This window comes from Equus caballus, chromosome 4 (genome assembly GCF_041296265.1).
Source record: "Equus caballus isolate H_3958 breed thoroughbred chromosome 4, TB-T2T, whole genome shotgun sequence".
In the NCBI taxonomy this organism is placed as follows: Eukaryota; Metazoa; Chordata; class Mammalia; order Perissodactyla; family Equidae; genus Equus; species Equus caballus.
In genome coordinates, this window is record NC_091687.1 from 15,740,602 (window position 1) to 15,761,183 (window position 20,582).

Below are 20,582 nucleotides of genomic sequence, written 5' to 3' on the forward strand. Positions count from 1 at the left end.
TCTCTTGCCCTCACTGGCCCCAGTTTCCCTGGTTGTAAGATGCAAAGTTGGGCCTCTGGGCAATATCCTTGTCAGCTTTGATGACTTGGAATTTGGTTATAGAGATGGGAAAAGGCTGGATCAGCCCGTTGGCATCCCCAACTCCAGGTTTCCTTTCTGTGGAGACATCTGGGTGGAGAAAGCGTGGCTTCATTTCACAGCCCAGGGTTAGAGCCCCAGGGTTGGGTGGATGTTTGTGTGGTGCCCAGAAATCAGGAGCATGCTGATCTGGATTTCAGCAAGCTCCAAATACAGGGTCCCTCAGGTGGAGGTTTAGGTCCCTATAATAGAAGGAGAATCCTTCAATTTGTGCTGAGGGAGGTTGAGGCTCCCTTCACCTGCCTCCAACATGGAACTGAGAAGGACCAAAGGCAGACCCTGCGCAGAAATCTGCGTTAATAATCCTGGGTTCACATCAGCGCAGTACTGGAAGGCCATCTCGTCCGGTCTTGTTGGTCCCACTGCCCCCTCTCGTGGAGCATGGGCACAGGCTCCCCTGCCAGGGTGAGGCCAGGTAGCCTCTCAGCAGACCCAGCCTAGTGCCGGCCTGTCAGAGCAAGGGCCTCAGGAATTGGCTGCTGACTGAGTGAGGGAGATGCCGGGAGAGGCCAAATCTGCTCCTGGTCACACGCTGATTTGTCAGAGGTGGGCCTGGGGCCACATCAGCCTCGAGGCTGCTGTGTCTAGAAGGAGGGTCCCACGGCTGCCAACTGTCTCTGCTCTGGATCCTGACACCCTGCCATCCCTGAGCTGCCTCTGGGCTGTGCAGAGTCGGGGGCCTGGCCACCTGGGGAGCGGGCCCAGCATGGGGGCTGGCTGCTGTTGACCACAGAGGCCCGTCAAGGACTGGTTCCCCAGCAGGGAAGGTGCTGGCCTCGAGAGCTTCTTTGAGAATTCCAAATCCTAATTCAGAAGCAGTTGCCACGCTGCAGGGCCCTGGGGTGGTGAGGTCCAACAAAAGTCTGCTCAGCCAGGGCTCTGCCTCTGTGCCTGGCTCTCGACTGGACCCTTGGGTCTGGGCATGAATCCTGGGCACCTACCTCCCTTTGCAGGTTCTTAACTTCAAGATTGTAAGGCACTTACTGGCCCCTAGCCTCAGTTTCCCCAATTGCAGTGGAGATGCAGGAATAGTAACCTGTAAAGGGCTGCTGTGACCATCAGTTTGATCCAAGCAGTTTGGTCTCCATAACCCTGTGCCAGGCCTGGGAGTGTGGAGCGAAAGGGTTCAAGCTTAAACAAAGGGGTGTGTGGGAAGGTACCCTCCAATGCCTGCACACGTCCCGTGGGCGTGTGAGTCTGTCAGCAACTGTGCCCCGGGGGCTCACTTACAGCACCCTGGCCAGAGTGCCCGTGTGTGTGTGTGTGTGTGTGTGTGTGAACATGGCACTGCCACTGTTTTTATCAGTGGTAAGAATAAAGCTGTCCCGATGCTGAGCCACCTCCTGTCACATTGGATTCTGTGGACTCAAGTGGGCCCAGGTGCAGCGCTGGGTATCAAGTACCTCAATGTCACAGTGACTGCAAGGAGGTGGTTGGCCAAGAGATGCCTTGGAGGTCATCTGACACCCCTCCTCCTTTTATGGATATGGAAACTGAGTTCCAGAGTGGGGAGGGAACTGCCCAGACTGCAGGGACTGGGGGTTCTAGAAACCACAACGTCCTGAGGCCAGACTGGCAATGGCCCGCCGCTGCAGAGCCTGGCGACTCTGTGGTCTGGTTGCTGCTCATTTCCGTCCAAGGAGGATGAGAGCTCCTGTATTTCATTTCCAGATGACTGGCCAGAAAAGGCCTTTCTCTTGGAAATGCATCTGTTTGGCTGTTTATCATCTCCCGGAGTCTGGAAGTCCCCGAGACGAAAGAAACACAGTCCTGTATTTTCTTTGTTTCTCTGATGGAACCAACTGAAATGGTTTTCTATTTTGATTTAATTCCTGAGACCTGTACTAATGCAGCCTTAGCTTGAGTGGGAGCGACCCACTTTCTTGGTGTTGTCAGGAATCTGTGTCTTTATCCTGCTGTTAGGACACTGGGTGGGTTGTCGGGCTTTGCTGGGGGCCTCTTAAGCCGAGTGTGCATTGGAAAAGGTGCTGGAATGGGCCTCCCACCCCAGGGCACTTGTAGTTGGTCTGACAGGTGTGGCATGGTGCTTGCCTAGTGCCTGGGCATCCTCACAGCATCCCCCTGGTCCTTGATGGCTCACTCTCAACCAGCCCTGGCAAGGCCCCTGCTGCACTGGGTAGGTGGAGATTCTGGGGCACATGGACGTTCTGGTCCAGGAGGAACGAGGAGGAAGGGAGAGGAAAAAGGGGGTTCATGGAGAGGAGGAGAAAGAGGAAGTGCTGGGCTGGGTCTTAGTGATCTGACAGGTGGTGATCGGGGCAGGCTGAAAGGATCTGGGGGTCCAGGTCCAGGTCTGGGGGGTTCAGGTGGTCTAGATAAGCCAGGTCCAGGTGACCATGGCTGGGAGGCATGGCTGCAGCTAGCAGGGGGTGACAATGTGGGACTTGCTTGGCTTATGCCCATGTGGCTGGTGCTGCTTGGGAGACCTACATAGGATGCTGAGACCATCCTGTCAGGGAATGGCAAGGCCAGGCCCAAGGATGGACACAAGGGCTGGACATGGAGAGCACCAGGTGGGCCTTCAGAGCCCATGGTGAGGAGCCCATTGGTGAGCTGAAAGGGAAAAGGTGCCTTTGGGACAGGGTGGTGATGGGAGAAAGGAGCACGGGCTGTCTTCCTCATCATCTGCCTCAATATGCCCCCAGGGGCCTGTGCTCCACAGAGTCACCGATGCCAGGCCAGCACAGCCTTGGACACAGGGCTGCCTTCCTGCTAGCTGGCTGGGCAGGTGCAGCTGGGCAGGGTGGTGGAGGGAGGATCGCCTGCCCCGGGTATACCCCGGCTCATGCTGCCTCTGTTTGGCTGTGGGAAAGTCGCTTTTCCTCTGGGCTTTACACTTTAAACAGGGAGTGCGGTCAGGAGGCATAATGCTTTTCCAGGCCCCCCCAGGATAGATGCCGGCCCATACCCCAGACTTGGTGCAGAGCCCAGCCCTGGAGGTGCACAGAAATGCCTGCTGGGTGAGAAGGAAGGGAACGGGGAGGCTTGTACTGGGAAGGCCCACAGCAAGGAGATGGGCCTGAGGTGTCTTTGTGCAAACTGAGATGGGATTGGGGTGACGTGCCACTGGGGGCAGCTCTGCGGGCACGTGTCCTGGGTGTGGCCCCCACCGTGTTACTGAGTAGGTGGATGACCCTCCCTGGCCACAGTGGTTCTGTCTTTAAGTCCCTGAGCTGTCAGGCTGTCCTGGGGCTCAGTCTCCTGTAGGACAAGGCACTCAGTGGACACCGGTCAGGACTGAAGGGGAAGGAAGTAGGGCAAGGAGCTGCCAGGCAAGGGTCACAGTTCCATTTCCAGATGGGGAAAGGGAGGCGGACTCCAGGTTCTGGCTCTTCCTCTTTGGAGGGTGGTCCTCTGGCTTTGCATCACCTGGAGCTTGTCAGGGAGTAGCATCTTGGCGCCTCAGGCCTGCATTGAACAAGATCTCCAAGTGACTTGCGTGCACGTCACACAGACAAGTGTTGCTTTCCACCATTTGTTCTCAGTCTCCGCAGCACATTGGAATCACCCCACTGGGGGAGAGGAGGAGGATGTGTTTAACAAACACGAAGTCTCGGTCCCCGCCTCGGGGACTTCCATGTGATGGGCTGGGCAAGTGTGGTGTGCAGCCCAGTCAGCCCCTCCTCTGACTCACGTGGTCATGCTGAGTTGGGGCTGGAATGGAGCCCCCTAAACCCAGAGCCCTCTGGGTGGGTGAGATGGAGGGGTGGGCTCGTTCACATGCTCCGCACCAGCCTCAGAGAGGAATGGCTTTGTTCTACCTTCAAAAGCCTTTTATTACAATTATTGTTTCCTTCAGAGACGTCAAAGTTGAGAGCTATATTAAAATAGAACCGAATTGACAGCCTGGGGAGCACAGAAGCCGGAGCTGCTGGAGCCTGGAAAGGAGACTGTCCTGATGACGGACAGTCTGATCCATGGAGGAGACTGGGCAGCCAGAGGGTCCTGGCAGAGCAGTGTGCGGGTGGGGCAGCAGGGGGCTGAGGGCAGCAGTGATGCAAGTAGGTGGTTGGGGCCACATGGTGACAAGTTGAAAGAGATTTCACAGGTGCATGACTACCAGTGAAAACACCCAGAATCAGAATCACGCTTCTTTATTAATGGGAGACAAAGGCCCAGAAAGGTGAAGGGGCCTGCCCAGAGCCACACAGCAAATCAGTGACTGCAAGGGAGCTGGGCCAGGCGTCTGGTGGCTTGTGTGGTTAAGCTTCAGAAGGACGTTGCCCATCTTTCCTGCAGAAATGGCAAGACTTCTCCTCAGAGGGTGTCAGCTTCTGTCTTGGTTGCTGCTTGTGTGGGATCCCATGATTCAAAAGCTCCGCGGCCAAGTTTGGGTTCAGTGGAGGAATGCTAAGGTTGAAGGCACCTCTGCCTTCTGTCAGGCTTTAAATAGGCTCAGAGGGCTGTGCACCTGCACCAGTCTGGCTCTGGGTCCACCTTCCACTGTCACTTCTTCCCATTTTCCGCCAACTGTTCACGCCCACCCTGGCTCCACTGGCCTCCTGTCTGTACCCTGTAGACCTCCACTGTTCATGTTTCCTATAATCTTACTGATTGTTTTGTCTATTGCTCTGTAAATTACTGAGAGAGGAGTACTGACTTCTCCAACTGTAACTGTGGATTTGCAGTTTTCTCCCTGCAGTTCCATCCATTTTTGCTTTGTGTATTTGATGTTCGGTTATCAGGTGCATACGTGTTTAGCATTGCTGTGTCCTCTTGATGAATGGAGCCCTTTATCATTATGAAAAGACCCTCTATATTTCACGTATATCCTTTGTCTGAAATATACTTCATCCAGTATTAGCATAGCCACTCCCTCTTCTTTTGATTAGTGGTAGCCTGGTATATCTTTTCCCACACTTCCACTTTGGATCTACTTGAGTCTTTTAGAAGTAGGATTCTTGTAAGTAGCCTCTGATTGGGTTTTGCTTTTCGATCTCATCTAACAATCTTTGCTTCTTAATTAGGGTTCTCAGACCATTTACTTTCCATCTGATTATTGATTGATGTGGTTAGGTTTAAATCTATCATCATACCATCAGGTTTTTTCCTCTCTTCTCTCTCTTTTTGTTTTCTTTTGGACTTAGTGTTTTTTTTTTTTATTATTCCATTTTATCTTTGTGTTTTCTTTTTTTTCCTGCTAATTGGCTGTAATTCCTCTTATTACTTTAGTGGTTGTTTTAGGGTTTGTAGTATATATCTTTAACTTACCACAGTCTATCTGTAAGTGATATTATAACAATTCATGTAGCACAAGAACCTTCCATTTCTGACCTTTATGCTATTGCTGTCATACGTTTTACTTAAACTTAAGTTATAAATACATTATTATTTTTGTTTTCACAGTTGGTTATCTTTTAAAGAGATTTAAATATTGAGAAACAAATTTTATGTATTTGCTCCCGTAGTTACAATTTCTAGCGCTCTTCATTCCTTTGTGAAGATCCACATTTACTTATGATATTATTTTCTTTCTCCCTGAAGGACACCCTTAAATATTATTTGAAGTTTGAGTGTACTAATGATATTTTCTTTCACCTTTGGAATCTTGGAAAAAGTTTTTATTTATTTTGTTTAATTAGTTAATTTTTTTTGAGGAAGATTAGCCCTGATCTAACTACTGCCAATACTCCTCTTTTTGCTGAGGAAGACTGGCCCTGAGCTAACATCCATGCCCATCTTCCTCTACTTTATATGTGGGACGCCTACCACAGCATGGCTTTTTGCCAAGTGGTGCCATGTCTGCACCTGGGATCTGAACCGGCGAACCCTGGGCCACCGAGAAGTGGAACGTGCGAACTTAACTGCTGCACCACTGGGTCGGCCCCAAAAAGTTTTTATTTTTTAATAAAGGTTTTTGAAATAAAATTCATGCACCACACATTCACTCGTTTAATGTACACAGTTCAATGTTTTTTTTAGTATACTCACAGTTTTGCAACCATCACCACAATCAATTTGAGAACATTTTCATCACCTCAAAATAAATTCCTTACCCATTAGCAGCCACACCCCATTCCCACAACCTCCTTAGCCTTAAGCAACCACTAATCTGTGCTCTACCTTTATAGATTTGCCTGTTCTGCAGATTTCTTGTAAATGGAATCATACAGTATGTGTTATTCTGTGAGTGGCATCTTTCACTTAACATAGTGTTTACAAGGTTCATCCATGTCACAGCCTGTATCAGCACTTTATTTTTTTATGGAAAAATAATATTCTATTAAAAAGATATACTTCATTTTGCTTATTCATTTATCAGTTGATGGACATTTGAGCTGTTTCCATCTTTAGCTATTATGGATAATGCTGCTGTGAACATCCTTGTGCAAGTTTTTGTGTGAACATAAGTGGTCTATATCTAGGAGTGGAATTGTGGGGTCATATGGTAATTCTCTCTAACATTTTGAGGAACTACAAAGCTATTTTCCAACATAGCTGCATCATTTTGCATTCCCACCAGCAGTGTATGAGGGTTCCAGTTTCTCCACATCCTCACCAACACTTCTAAAGTTTGATTATAGCCATTCTAGTGGATGTGAAGTGATGTCTGATTGTGGATTTGACTTGCATTTCACTTATGGCTAACGATGTTGGTTACTTCTCATGTGCTTGTTGGTCATGTGTATATCTTTGGAGAAATATCTCTTCAGATCCTTTGCCTGTTTTTAAAAGAGTTATTTCTTTTTATGAGGTTGTAAGAGTTCTTTATAGAATCTAGATACAAGTTCCTTACCAGAAGTATGATTTTTATACATTCTCTCCTATTCTGTGGGTTGTCTTTTCACTCTTTTGATGGTATGTTTTGCAGCACAAAAGTTTAAAAACTTGATGCAGTCCAATTTATGTATTTTTTTCTTCTGCTTTTGGTGTCATCTATAAGAAGGCTTTGTCTTGTACAAGGATACAAAGACTTGCTCCTGTATTTTCTTCTAGTTTAGCTTTTACAGTTAGATTTACTATATGTTTGTTTTCAATTTAATGTTTTTTAGTGAAGTAACATTGGTTTATAACATTATATAAATTTCATGTGTACTTACTGTGTTTTGATTTCTGTCTAGATTACATCATGTCCACCACCCACAGACTAATTACCATCCATCGCCATACACACGTGCCCAGTCACCTCTTTTGCCCTCCTCCCTCCCGCCTTCCTCTCTGGCAACCACAAATCTAATCGCTGTATCTATATGTTTGTTTGTTGGTTTTATCTTCTATTTATGAGTGAGATCATTTGGTATTTGACTTTCTCCCTCTGACTTATTTCGGTTAGCATAATACCCTCAAGGTCCATCCGTTTTGTCACAAATGGCAAGATTTCATCTTTCTTTATGGCTGAGTAGTATTCCACTGTGTATATATACCACATTTTCCTTGTCTGTTCATCCCTTGACGGGCACTTAGGTTGTTATCAAGTCTTGGCTAGTGTGAATAATCTTACAGTGAACATTGGGGTGCATATATCTTTATACATTCATGTTTTAATCTTCTTTGGATAAAAACCCAGCAATGGAATAGCTGGCTTGTATGGTAGTTCTATTCTCAAGTTTTTGAGGACTCTCCACACTGTTTTCCATAGCGTCTGCACGAGTTTGCACTCCCATCAGCCGTAGGAGAGTTCCTTTTTCTCCACATCCTCTCCAACACTTGTTATTTCTTGTCTTGTTAATTATAGCCATGCTGACAGGTGTGAGGTGATGTCTCATTGTAGATTTGATTTACATTTCCCTAATAGTTAGTAATGCTGAATGTCTTTTCATGTGCCTGTTGGCCATCTGTATATCTTCTTTGGAAAAATGCCTGTTGATCGAGTTTGTTTTTTTGTTGTTGAGTTGTATGAGTTCTTTATGTGTTTTGGAAATTAACCTCTTGTCAGATATATGATTTGCAAATATTTTGTCCCAGTTGGTGTGTTGTCTTTTCTTTTTGTTCCTGGTTTCCTTTTCCTTGCAGAAGCTTTTTAGTCTGATGTAATCCCATTTGTTTATTTTTTCTATTGTTTCCCTTGCCTGGTCAGACATGGTATTTGAAAAAATGCTGCTAAGACCGAAGCCAAAGAGCATACTGCCAATGTTTTCTTCTAGAAGTTTTATGGTTTCAGGTCTTACGTTCAGGTCTTTTATCCTTTTTGAGTTAATTTTTGTGTATAGTGCAAGATATGGTCTACTTTCATTCTCTTGCCTGTGGCTGTCTAGTTTTCCCAACGCCGTTTACTGAAGACACTTTCCTTTCTCTGTTTTATGTTCGTGGTTCCCTTATCAAAAATTAACTGTCCATAGATGTGTGGGTTCAATTCTGGGCTCTCCGTTCTGTTCTGTTGATCTGTGTGTCTGTTTTTCTGCCAGTGCCATGCTGTTTTGATGCTATAGCATTATAGTATATTTTGAAATCAGGGGTTGTGATGCCTCCAGCTTTGTTCTTTTTTCTCAGGATTGCCTTGGCTGTGCTCAGTCTTTTGTTGTTTCATATAAACTTTAGGATTCTTTATTCTATTTCTGTAAAAAATGTTGTTGGAACTTTGATAAGGATTGCATTGAATCTGTAGATTGCTTTAGGAAGTATAGACGTTTTAACTATGTTAATTCTTCCAATCCAAGAGCGTGGAATATCTTTCCATTTCTTTGTGTCTTCTTCAGTTTCTTTCAACAATGTTTTATAGTTTTCAGTGTACAGATATTTCACTTCTTTGGTTAAATTTATTCCTACTTATTTTACTCTTTTTGTTGCAAGTACAAATGGGGTTGTGTTCTTAATTTCTCTTTCTGCTACTTCATTGTTAGTGTATAGAAACCAACTGACTTTTGTATGTTGATTTTATATTGTGCAACTCTACGGTATTCATTTATCATTTCTAAAAAATTTTTGGTGGATTCTTTAGGATTTTCTGTATGTAAAATCATGTCATCTGCAAATAGTGACAGTTTCACTTATTCCTTTCCAAATTGGATCCCTTTTATTTGTTTTTCTTGGCTGATTGCTCTGGCTAAGACTTGCAATTAAAAGTGGTGAAAGTGGGCATCCTTGTCTTCTTCCAATTCTTAGAGGGGATGGCTTTCAGTCTTTCTCCACTGAGTATGACATTGGCTGTGGGTTTGTCATATATGGCCTTTATTATGTTGAGGTACTTTCCTTCTATACCCATTTTATTGAGAGTTTTTTTTTTATCATAAATGGATGCTGTATCTTGTTAAATGCTTTCTCTGCATCTATTGAGATGATCATGTGATCTTTATTCTTCATTTTCTTAATGTGGTGTATCATGTTGATTGATTTGCAGATGTTGAACCATCCCTGCATCCATGGAATAAGTCCCACCTGATCATGGTGTAAGATCTTTGTAATGTATTCAATTTGTTAGTATTTTGTTGAGGAATTTTGCATTGATGTTTATCAGTGATATTAGCCTGTAATTTTATTTTTTTGTTTTGCCCTTGTTTGGTTTTAGTATCAGGGTAATGTTGGCCTTGTAGAATGAGTTAGGAAGCTTCCCCTCCTCTTCAATTTTTTGGAAGACTTTGAGGATAGGTATTAAGTCTTCTTTGAATGTTTGATAGAATTCACCAGGGAAGCTGTCTGGTCCTGGACTCTTATTTTTTGATTACTATTTTGACCTTCTTACTGGTGATTGGTCTGTTCAAATTGTCTGTTTCTTCTGGATTCAATTTTGGAAGGTTGTATGATTCTAAGAATTTATCCTCTTCTTCTAGATTATCCAATTTGTTGGCATATAGCTTTTCATAGTATTCTCTTATAATCTTTTGTATTTCTGAGTTGTAATTTCTCCTCTTTCATATCTGATTTTATTTATTTGAGCCTTCTCTCTTTTTTTTCTTGGTGAGTCTGGCTAAAGGTTTGTCAATTTTGTTTATTTTTTCAAAGAACCAGCTCTTGGATTTGTTGATTTTTTCTATTGCTTTTTTTAGTTTCTATTTCATTTATTTCTGCTTTAATATTTATTATTTCCTTCCTTCTACTGATTTTGGGCTTTGTTTGCTCTTCTTTTTCCAGTTCCTTTAGGTGCACAGTTAGATTGTTTATTTGAGATTTTTCTTGTTTGTTGAAGTAGGCCTATATTGCTATAAACTTCTCTCTTAGGACTGATCTTGCTGTATCCCATAAATTTTGCCATGTTGTATTTTCATTTTCATTTGTCTCCAGGTATTTTTTGATTTCTTCATTGACCCAATCGCTGTCCAGTAGCGTTTTGTTTAATCTCTACGTATTTGTGGCTTTTCCAATTTTCTTCCTGTAGGTGATTTCTAGTTTTATACCATTGTGGTCAGAAAAGATGCTTGGTATTATTTAAATTTATTGAGACTTGTTTTGTGCCCTAATATCTGATCTGTCCTGGATAATTTTTCATGTGCATTTGTAGAGAATGTTTATTCTGTGGTTTTTGGATAGAATGTGCTGTATATATCTACTAAGTCCATCTGGTCTAAAGTGACATTTAAGACCAATATTTCCTTGTTGATCTTCTGTTTGGATGATCTATCCATTGGTGTAAGTGGAGTGTTAAAGTCACCAACTATTATTGTGTTGCTGTCTATTTCTCCTTTTATGTCTGTCAATGATTGCTTTATATATTTAGGTGCCCCTATGTTGGGTGCATAGATATTTACAAGTGTTATAGCCTCTTGTTGGATTGTTCCCTTTATCTTTCTATAGTGCCCTTCTTTTTCTCTTGTTATAAAGTCTATTTTTCTGATACAAGTATTGCTATCCCAACTTTCTTTTCTTTGCCATTTGCAGGGAGTATCTTTTTCCATCCCTTCACTTTCAGTTTGTGAGTGTCTTTAGGTCTGAATTGTGTCTCTTGTATGCAGCATATATATGGGTTTTGCTTTTTATCCAGTCAGCCACCCTATGTCTTTTGATTGGAGCATTTAGTCCGTTGACATTTAAAGTAGCTATTGATAAGTATGTGCTTATTGCCATTTTGTTACTTTTTTTCTGGGAGTTTTAGTAGTTATTTTCTGTTCTTCTTTTGCACTCTTCTCTTGTGGTTTGATGGCTTTCTTTAGTATTATATTTGGGTTTCTTTCTCTTAATTTTTTGTGTATTTGTTATAGGTGTCTGGTTTGTGATTTCTGTGAGGTTCATATATAATAACTTACATAGATAATAATCTATATTAACTTGATTGTCTTTTAAGTTTGACCTCTTGCTAAAAGCCCTACTCTTTTACTTCCCTTCTCCCATACTTTATGTTTTTGATATCGTATTTAACCTCTTTTTTGTGCATGTGTATCTGTCACCCTCTTATCATGGAAATAGATAATTTTAGTACTTTTGTCTTTTGACCTTATATTAGCTTCATAGGTGGTTGATCTGCTGCCTTTACTCTATATTTCCCTTTACCAGTGATATTATTGTTTTGTTTTGTTTGTTTTTTTGTTTTTTGGTTAGGAAGAGTAGCCCTGAGCGTTGCCAATCTTCCTCATTTTGCTTGAAGAAGATCATACCTGAGCTAACATCTATGCCAGTCTTCTTCCGTGTTATATGTGGGATGCCACCACAGCATGGCTTGATGGGCTGTGTGTAGGTCCATGCCCAGGATCTGAACCTGTGAACTCTGGGCCACCGAAGCAGAGCACAAGAACTTAACCACTATGCCACTGAGCTGGCCCCTTGTTTTTTTTTTTTTTTCTTCTTTTGATAATTTTCTTATTCTTACTTGTGTTCTTTTCTTTTCCACTTGAATAAGTCCCTTTAGCAGTTTTTGTAAGCCTGGTTTATTGGTGATGAACTCCTTTAGTTTTTGCTTGCCTTGAAACTCTTTATCTTTCCTTCCATTCTGAGTGATAACCTTGCTGGGTAGAGTATTCCTGGCTGTAGGTTTTTTCCTTTCAGCACTTTAAATATCTTGTGCCACTCCCTTCTAGCCTGAAAGGTTTCTGCTGAGAAGTCAGCTGATAGCCTTATGGTATTTCCTTGTATGTAAACTTGTTGACTTTCTCTTGCAGCTTTTAGGATTCTCCCTTTATCTTTAATTCTTGACATTTTAATTATAATATGTCTTGGTGTGGGCCTCTTTTGGTTCATCTTGTTTGGTGCTCTCTGTGCTTCCTGTACCTGGACGTCTGTTTCCTTTCTTAAGTTAGGAAAGTTTTCAGTTATTATTTCTTCAGTTAGATTCTCTGCCCTTTTGTTTCTCTCTTCTCCTTCTGGGACACCTATATTACAGATGTTAGTGCACTTGATATTGTCTCAGAGGTCTTAGGCTGTTCTCATTCTTTTCTTTTTTCTTTTTCTGTTCAGCTTGGGTCATTTCTTCTAATCTAGCTTGCTGATATGTTCTGGATCGTCTACTCTGCTATTGATTCCCTCTAGTGAATTTTTGATTTCCATTATTATATTCTTCAGTTCTGACTGGTTCTTTTTTATATTTTCCAATTCTTGAAATTCTCACTATATTCACCCATTCTTCTCCTAAGATCAGCAAGCATCTTATGACTATAAGTTTTTATTCTTTATCAGGGAGATTGTTTATCTCTGTTTCATTTAGTTCTTTTCCTGAGGATTTGTCCTCTTCCCTTCTTTGGAACATATTCCTTTGTCTCCTCATTTTGCCCTTTTCTCTGAGCTTACATCTATGTATTAGGTAGATTAGCTATGTCTCCTGATCTTGGAGAGGTGGCCTTATGTAAGAGATGCCTTATGAGGCCCATCAGTGTGCTTCCCTCGTCAGCAGTTCCAAATGTTCCAGGGGTACCCGTGTGGGCTACATGTGTCCTTCTGTTGTGGTAGGGTTGCTCTTTGTGCAGGTGTATGTGGATGCCAGGCTGTACCCCTGGCTGGCTAGTTGTAATGCTCAGCTGTGTGCAGCTGCTACTGTCTCTTCAATCACTTTATTGGGGGAGGAGAACCCCAGCACAGCTGTCTAATAGCCCATTCCTGTTACAGTTTTTCTGTTAAATGAGTAGGCCCCCTGTATGTCTGGTTGCCAGGCACAGGGGCTTACAATTGCTGTAGGCCTCTGGCCTGCAAAGCTGTTGTCAGCTCTCTCAAGAGTGCAATTGAGTGGGGCCAGCTCCAGGTGTGGCAGGACACAGTTGTTTCAGGTGTTGAAAAGTGGGGCCTATCCTTTATGTGGCTGTTTGAAAAGCACAAGTCTGCTGCAGCTTACAAACCTCATCGCCTGGAGGCCCACACACCCCATGAATGCAGTGTTGCCCCATGTGCATGCCCTAACCCACTGAAGTGGACCCACTTGCCCTGCTGCAGAAGTCCCACATACTCTGCCAATGCAATCCTGCCCCTTGTGCATGCCCTGCCCCACAGAGGCGTACCCACTCACTCAACTGCAGAGGTCCCACACAGCCTGCCTATGCAGGCCCACAAGTTGCACGAGGGCTTGCTGTTGTGTGGGGCCAGTCCATAGGGTGGGCTGTCTGCTCTGGCTGAACTGGATTAAATCAGCATTCTAGTGGGCGGGGCAGACCGCTGTGCTAACAGGCCAGGGGAAGAACTCCAATGGCATCTGCCAGCATCTGTGTCAGCACGCCTGTACTAGATCACAATGATGGCTGCCACCAATGTCTCAGTCCCTGGGGAGGTGGTCCCAGCCACCTCCTGCCTTGCCAAGATGTGCCCAGAGCCTATCAAGTGAGTCTCTTTTTACCAAAGGACTGTGCGCCTTTCTTTCTGGTGATTTTAGGTTGCCTTCTGAATCAGGTGAATTTATGTGTAGCCCCTTTAAGAGGAGGCTTTTCTTTCTCTTATGCTCCATAGCTTTCCTGGGGGTATTACCCATTGTATTTAATAGCCACCAAAGCCAGATATTATGATACTTGTCTTGGTTGTGCTGAGTTCAAAAGCTGCTTATAATGGCAAAGCTCTCCTGCTCAGATTCCCCGCTCCTCCAGGGAAAGCTTTGTACCTTAAGATTACTGCCAGCCATGAAGCACCATGGCTAGAATGTGGCTTTTTCCTCTCCAGAAAGGAATTTCTGTCTCTTCCACTTCAGTCAGCACTGTCCCTTGTTGTGGGGGTTCTTTTTATCCAGTTTCAGGTTCTCTCTCATGGGTAATTATTCCAAGGGTAGTTGTAAATTTGTTGTGTCCATGGGAGGAGGTGAGTTCAGAGTCTGGCTACACCACCATCTTCCCAGCAGCCCTCGTACTATATGTTTTGAGGTAATTTTTGTGTATGGTGTGAGGAAGAGGTCTAACTTTATTCTCGTGTGTGTGTGTATATCCAGTTGTTCCAGCACCATTTGTTGAAAACACTGTTCTTTTCCTAATGAATTGTCTTGGTGCATTTGTAGAAAATAATTTTTTTCTAAATATGAAGGTTTATTCTTGAACTCTCAACTTTATTCCATTGATCTATATGTCTATCCTTATACCAGTACCACACTGTCTTAATTGCTGTAGCTTTATTGTAAGTTGTGAAATTATAATGTGTGAGTCCCCCAATTTTTTCTTCTTTTTCAAATTGTTTTGCTATTTTGGATCCCTGGTATTTCCATATAAACTTTAGGGCCAGCTTATCAATTACTGCAAGGGGCCAGCTGTGATTTTGATAGGGATTGAGCTGCATCTGTAGATCACTTTAGGTAGTATTGACATTTTAACAATATTAAATGCTCCAGTCCATCAACGTGAGATGTCTTTCCATTTATTTAGATATTCTTCAATTTCTTTAAATAATGATTTTTAGTTTTCAGAGTACAAGTTTTATAATTTTCTGTCAAATTTATTACTAAGAATTTTATTCTTTTTGATAGTATTGTAATTAGAGTTGTTTTCTTAATTTTTTTGGATTACTCATTGCTGGTATATGGAAGTACAACTTATTTTTATGTGTTAATTTTGTATCTGCAACTTTTATAAATTAGTTTATTAGCTCTGATAGTTTTTTTGGTGTGGATTCCTTAGGGTTTTCTACATATAAGATCATGTTATCTATAAATAGACATAGTTTTACTTCTTCCTTTCCAATTTGAATGCATCTTATTTCTTTTTTTTGCCTAATTTCTCTGTATAGAAATTCCAGTACTATGATGAATAGAAGTGATGAAGGCAGGCATCCTTGTCTTTTTCCTGATCTTAGGCAAAAACCTTTCAGTCTTTCACTATTGAGTATATTGTTAGCTGTGGGTTTATCATAAATGTCCGTATTATGTTTAGGCAATTCCATTTATTTCTAATTTATCTAGTGTTTTTAAATCATAAAATGGCATTGGATTTTGTCAGATGCTTTTTCTGCATCAATTGAGATGATATGGTGGTTTCCCTCCTTTATTCTATTCATGTGGTGTGTTACCTTGATTGATTTTTGTGTCTTGAACCACTTGGACAAACCCCACTTGGTCATGTGTATAATCCTTTTTATTTGTTGCTAGATTCAGCTTGCTAGTATTTATTGAAGATTTTTCATCTATATTCATAAGAGATATTGGTCTGTAGTTTTCTTTCCTTGTGATATCTTTGTCTGGTTTTAGTACCAGGGTTTGGTACTGGTGTGATACTGGCCTCATATAATGAGTTGTAAAGTGGGGAAGTGTTGCTTACTCTTCTATTTTCTGGAAGAGTTTGTGAGTGATTTCTGTTAATTCTTCTTTAAACATTTGGTAGGATTCACTAGTGAAACCATATGGGCCTGAGATTTTCTCTGTGGGAAGTTTTAAAATTGCTAATTCAATATCTTTACTTATTATAGGTCTATTTAGATTTTCTTTTTCTTCATGAATCAGTCTCAGTAGTTTGTGTCTTTACTAGTTTCCTAGGGCTGTTATAGCAAGGAACCACAAACTGGGAAGCTTAAAATGACAGAAATTTATTCTTTCACTGTTCTGGAGGCCAGAAGTCCAAAAGCAAAGTGTTTGCAGTGCTGTGTACCTTTGCTGGCCTCTTCCTAGCTTCTAGTGGCCCCAGGCATTCCTTGACTTGTGGCACTGTAATTCCAGTCTCTGCCTCCATCTTCACATGGTCATCTTCTCCCCGTGTGTCTTCAATCATCTTCCTTCTGTGTGTGTCTGTGTGTGTCCAGATTTCTCCAGGCATATTGGATTAGGGCCCATCCTAATGACCTCATTGTAACTTGATTACCTCTGTAAAGACACTATTTCCAAATGAGGTTATATTCTGGGGTACACACTTTTCAGGGAACACAATTCGGCCCTTAACAAGTGCTTGTACAGAGTTCATTGACCTCCTCACCTTCCAAGGACACTGGGCCTGGGCCCTACGTGAAGGGATGTATCTGGGCTCAGGGCCACTTCGGCCCTGACTCTAAGGCACAAGTTACAAAGAATATGTCCTGCGTCATGTTCCTTGTCTGGCCTGGCCACCCCGACGGGCACCTGACTGGACTTTAGAAACATCCCGTCCATGGGAACAAAAAAGATAGAAGCACCCCATCCGTGGGAACAAGAAGAAATAACTCAAAGTATCCAAATGTCTGAAACCCTGAGTCAGAACCTAGAGAAACCTCAGGATAAAAGGGAGTCACAGGCAGAGAACAATTGGAAGTCTCACTGAGGAAAGGATGCTTTGCCTCAGACTGGACAATCGGCACTCCCACCTGCCATAGAAACTATTGGGACTTCCCCGGTTGAGTGTGGTGTGGATCTTGTAAGTACCGATTTGTTGTTCCCCTTTATCCCTGCCCCTCATTCTGTTTCCCTTTATCAATGTACTCTGATTGCTTAAACAACCAAGTAGCCTTGGCGGTACCTGTCATTCCTTGCCCTTTGCTGCTGTGGACAACAGCGCCTTACCTGTAATTTGTCCATCTGTATGACCTAATTGGTTTGCATACAATTGTTCATAGTATTCACTTAGAATCTTTTTTGTTTCTGTAAGGTCAGTAGTGATATTCTCTCTTTCATTCCTGGTTTGGCAATTTGCATCTTCTTTCTTTTCTCCCCCCTGGTCAGTTTAGCTAAAGGTTTGTCAATTTGTTGATCTTTTAAAAGATCCAACCTTTGGATTTGTTGCTCTATTGTTTTTCTACTCTCTATTTCATTAACTTCTCCTCTAATCTTTATTTCTTACTTACTTCTGTTCTATTTAGGTTTGGTTTGCTCTTCTTTTTCCAGTGTCTTAAAGTGGAAGATTAGGGAACTGATTTGAGTTCTTCTTTTTTGATATAGGTTTACAGTTATAAATTTGTCTCTAAGCACTGCTTTAGCTGCATCACTTAGCTTTTGATATGTTGTATCTTCATTTTCATTCATCTCAAAGTACTATCTAATTTCCCTTGTGAAACCTTCTTTGACCCATTGGTTATTTAGGAATATGTTGTTTTTACATACCTGTGAATTTCCCAAAATTCTTTCTGTTTTTGATTTCTTATTTTATTCTCTTGTGGCCAGGGGACATACTTCAAGAATTTAAATCCTTTTAAATCTATTAAGGCTTTTAAAAAAAGTCTCATGTCCTTTTTGTTTTTTTATTCCTCTTATAATGCTTTTTTGTTAAGTGAATATCTTGTAGTGGAACACTTTCATTCCTTTAATGATTTTTTTTCACTGTGTTTTCTGGTTTATTTTATTAGTGGCTGCTCTACAGCTTTCTGTATACATTAACCTATCAGAATCTGTTTCCTGTTTATGCTAGTGTAAGTGCTGTGAGATAGAGAAATGTTGTTCCTATATTTATCTATCCCCTCCTTCCTTTTGTGCCATCATTATTATATATATTACATCTACATGTTTGTATATGTTGTAAACCCAACAACACATTGTTAAAGTTATTACTTTATGCAATTTTATGTTTTTGAAATAAGCTGATGAAAGGAGAACAAGTATATATTTATAGCGTTTGTTAGATTAACCCTGTTATTTGCCATTTCTGATTTTCTTCATTCATCTTGTATATCGAAGTTATCGTCTCGCTTCAGTACATCTTCCCTCCCATCCATTTCTTTTGTGCAGTTATTGTAAAGAAGGTATTACATTTATGTGTGTTGTTGTAGTACCGACTATACAATCATTTACATATTGCTTTATAAATGACCTGAAAAGTCAGTTAAGAAAAGATATGAGGAGAAGTTTGTCTTTATTCTGTGTTTCATAGTTGCATAATTACCTTGACCAGTGCACTAATTTTTCACGTGCATTCACACTACTGTCTGGCATCACTTACTTGAAACCTGAAGAGCTCCCTTTACTGTTTTTTTTTCTTAAATATTGGCACCTGTGCTAACAACTGTTGCCAATCTTCTTTTTTTTTCCTGCTTTTTCTCCCCAAATCCCCCTAGTTCATAGTTGCATATTTTAGTTGTGAGTCCTTCTAGTTGTGGCATGTGGGATGCCACCTCAGCATGGCCTGATGAGCGGTGCCATGTCCACACCCAGGATCTGAACCAGCAAAACCCTGGGCGGCCGAAGCAGAATGCGTGAACTTAACCACTTGGCCACGGGGCTGGCCCCTACTGTTTCTTGTAAGTTGGTCTGCTAGCAATGGTTTTGCTTTGTTTATCTGGGAATATCTTTATCTCACCTTCATTTTTGAAAGATAATTTTGCTGGATAGAAGATTCTTGATTGACAGTTGTTTTTTTCAGCACTTTGAGTATATCATCCCACGCCTTCTGGCCTCCATTGTTTCTTACAAGAAGTCAGCTCTCAGCCACATTGTGGTTCCCTCCTGAACCTTTTTTCTCTTCTGTTTTCAAGGATTTTTTAGTCTTTCGACATTTTTAGGATGGTGTGTGTGGGTATGGCTATCTTTCTGTTTATCCTACTTGGATCTGTGGAGCTTCTTTGGATGTGCAGATTAAAGTTTTTCATCAAATTAGGGATGTTTTCAGCCATTATTTTTTTGATTATTTTTTCTGCTCTTTTCTCTCTTCTCTTTCTGGTACTCTCATTACACCTATGTTGGCACACTTAATGGTGTCCTACATTTCTCTGAGGTTCTGTTGTTAATTTTTCCTTATTCTTTTTTTTTTTTTCTGTCCTTCCAATTGCATAATCTCTACTGATAATATCTTCAAGTTTCCTGATTCTCTCTTCTGCCAAGTCAGATCTACTCTTGAGTTCCTCTAGTGAATTTTTAATTTCAATGATTGTACTTTTCAATTCCAGAATTTCTATTTGGTTCTTTTAAAATAATTTATATCTCTTTATTGATGTCCTTTATTTGATGAGGCATTGTCATCATACCTTCTCTTACTTCTTTAAATTCAGTTCCTCTTGGTTTTTGAACATATTTATAATAGGTACTCTGAAGTTTTTTACTGTGAAGGCTAACGTTTGGATTTCCTCAAAGGCAGCTTTTGTCCCTGTATATGGGTCACACTTTCCTGTTTCTTCCCATGTCTCATAATTGTTTTTTTTGTTGAAATTGGACATTTTAGGTAAGATATTGTAGCAACTCTGGGTACTGGTCATCCCTGGTGCTTGTCATTGTTTTGTTTGTTAAGCAGCTAAGTCTGTAACTGTGTTACTCCCACAGTGTGTGGTCTGGGAGATCCTTGTTAAGATTTTTTTCCCTTTTATAAAATCTTTTAGTCTGACTCCTGGGTTGGTATAAACCACTTAGTGGTCGAAGGTTGTGCTTAAGCCCCCTTAGCCAGTTAGATTTCACCCTTTACAGTTAGTTGTATATACAGTTTGGAGACTTATAGTTCAGCAAGTTTACAGTTTTGCTCCAAGTTTTGCCTGAGACTGGCAGCTTAGAAATTCCCTCTTCAGCCACTGGAGGGGCACAGCCTCGGGCATATGCACAGTCTCACAGGCCTGAGATAAATGTCACTTTATTTTTATGCCAAGCTTCCTAGGATTCTGCCCTGGCTCAGTGTAGCCCTGGCTCCGTCAGTGCTCGTTCACAAGTGGTGCTGAAGTACCTAGAGCTAGGAGCCGTCTACCCTTTGCTGGTGGATGTGAGTTTGGCTTGGGGAGTGCTTTCACACTGTCCTCATGTCCTATGCTGAGTGTTCCTGAGTGGGTGCAGGCTGGGGTCTGCACACCGCCCTCAGGGCCTCCAGGGATAAAGGCAACCCCAACAGGGATCTTCTTGGTTGTCTCTTTTCCTGGTTCTCTCTGTTCAACTTCTGCTTGGTCTATCCTTCTCCGTTCCAAATAAAGCCAGTCCCTTCTGCCAGAGCTGTGAAGATATCTGTTTGTCCTTATGGTCCACCTCTCTGCAGCCAGGAACCCCATGCCACTGTAGTGGGCCTGAGGGGTGGGACGGTGGCCTGCTTCCAGCAGTGACCCCCTACCTTATGAGTGAGCTCTGTTGGGTCATAATTCCTAGTCTCCTTGGCTTGCCTCTCCTGGTGTGGAGCCTCTGCCATATCAGTGAGCTGGGGCCGGGTGATCAGAGCCCCAAAATTCTTGGCCTGAGGTAGAGGATCCACTTGGAAGTGGGGCTTGGTGGGGAAGGGAGCCCCACTTCTCTTGCCCCCTCAGTTGTAGAGCTTCTGCAACCCAGAGCTTGGGGAATGAGAAATACTGGAGGCCTGCCCCTA

The 20,582-nt window shown here is 42.3% G+C and overlaps 1 protein-coding gene across 2 annotated transcripts in view; it reads left to right on the plus strand.

Moving 5' to 3' along the window:
- RAMP3 (receptor activity modifying protein 3) overlaps positions 1–20,582 on the plus strand; it is a 30,436-nt gene that overhangs the window by 1,458 nt on the left and 8,396 nt on the right. The gene's annotated exons all lie outside the window — the stretch shown is intronic.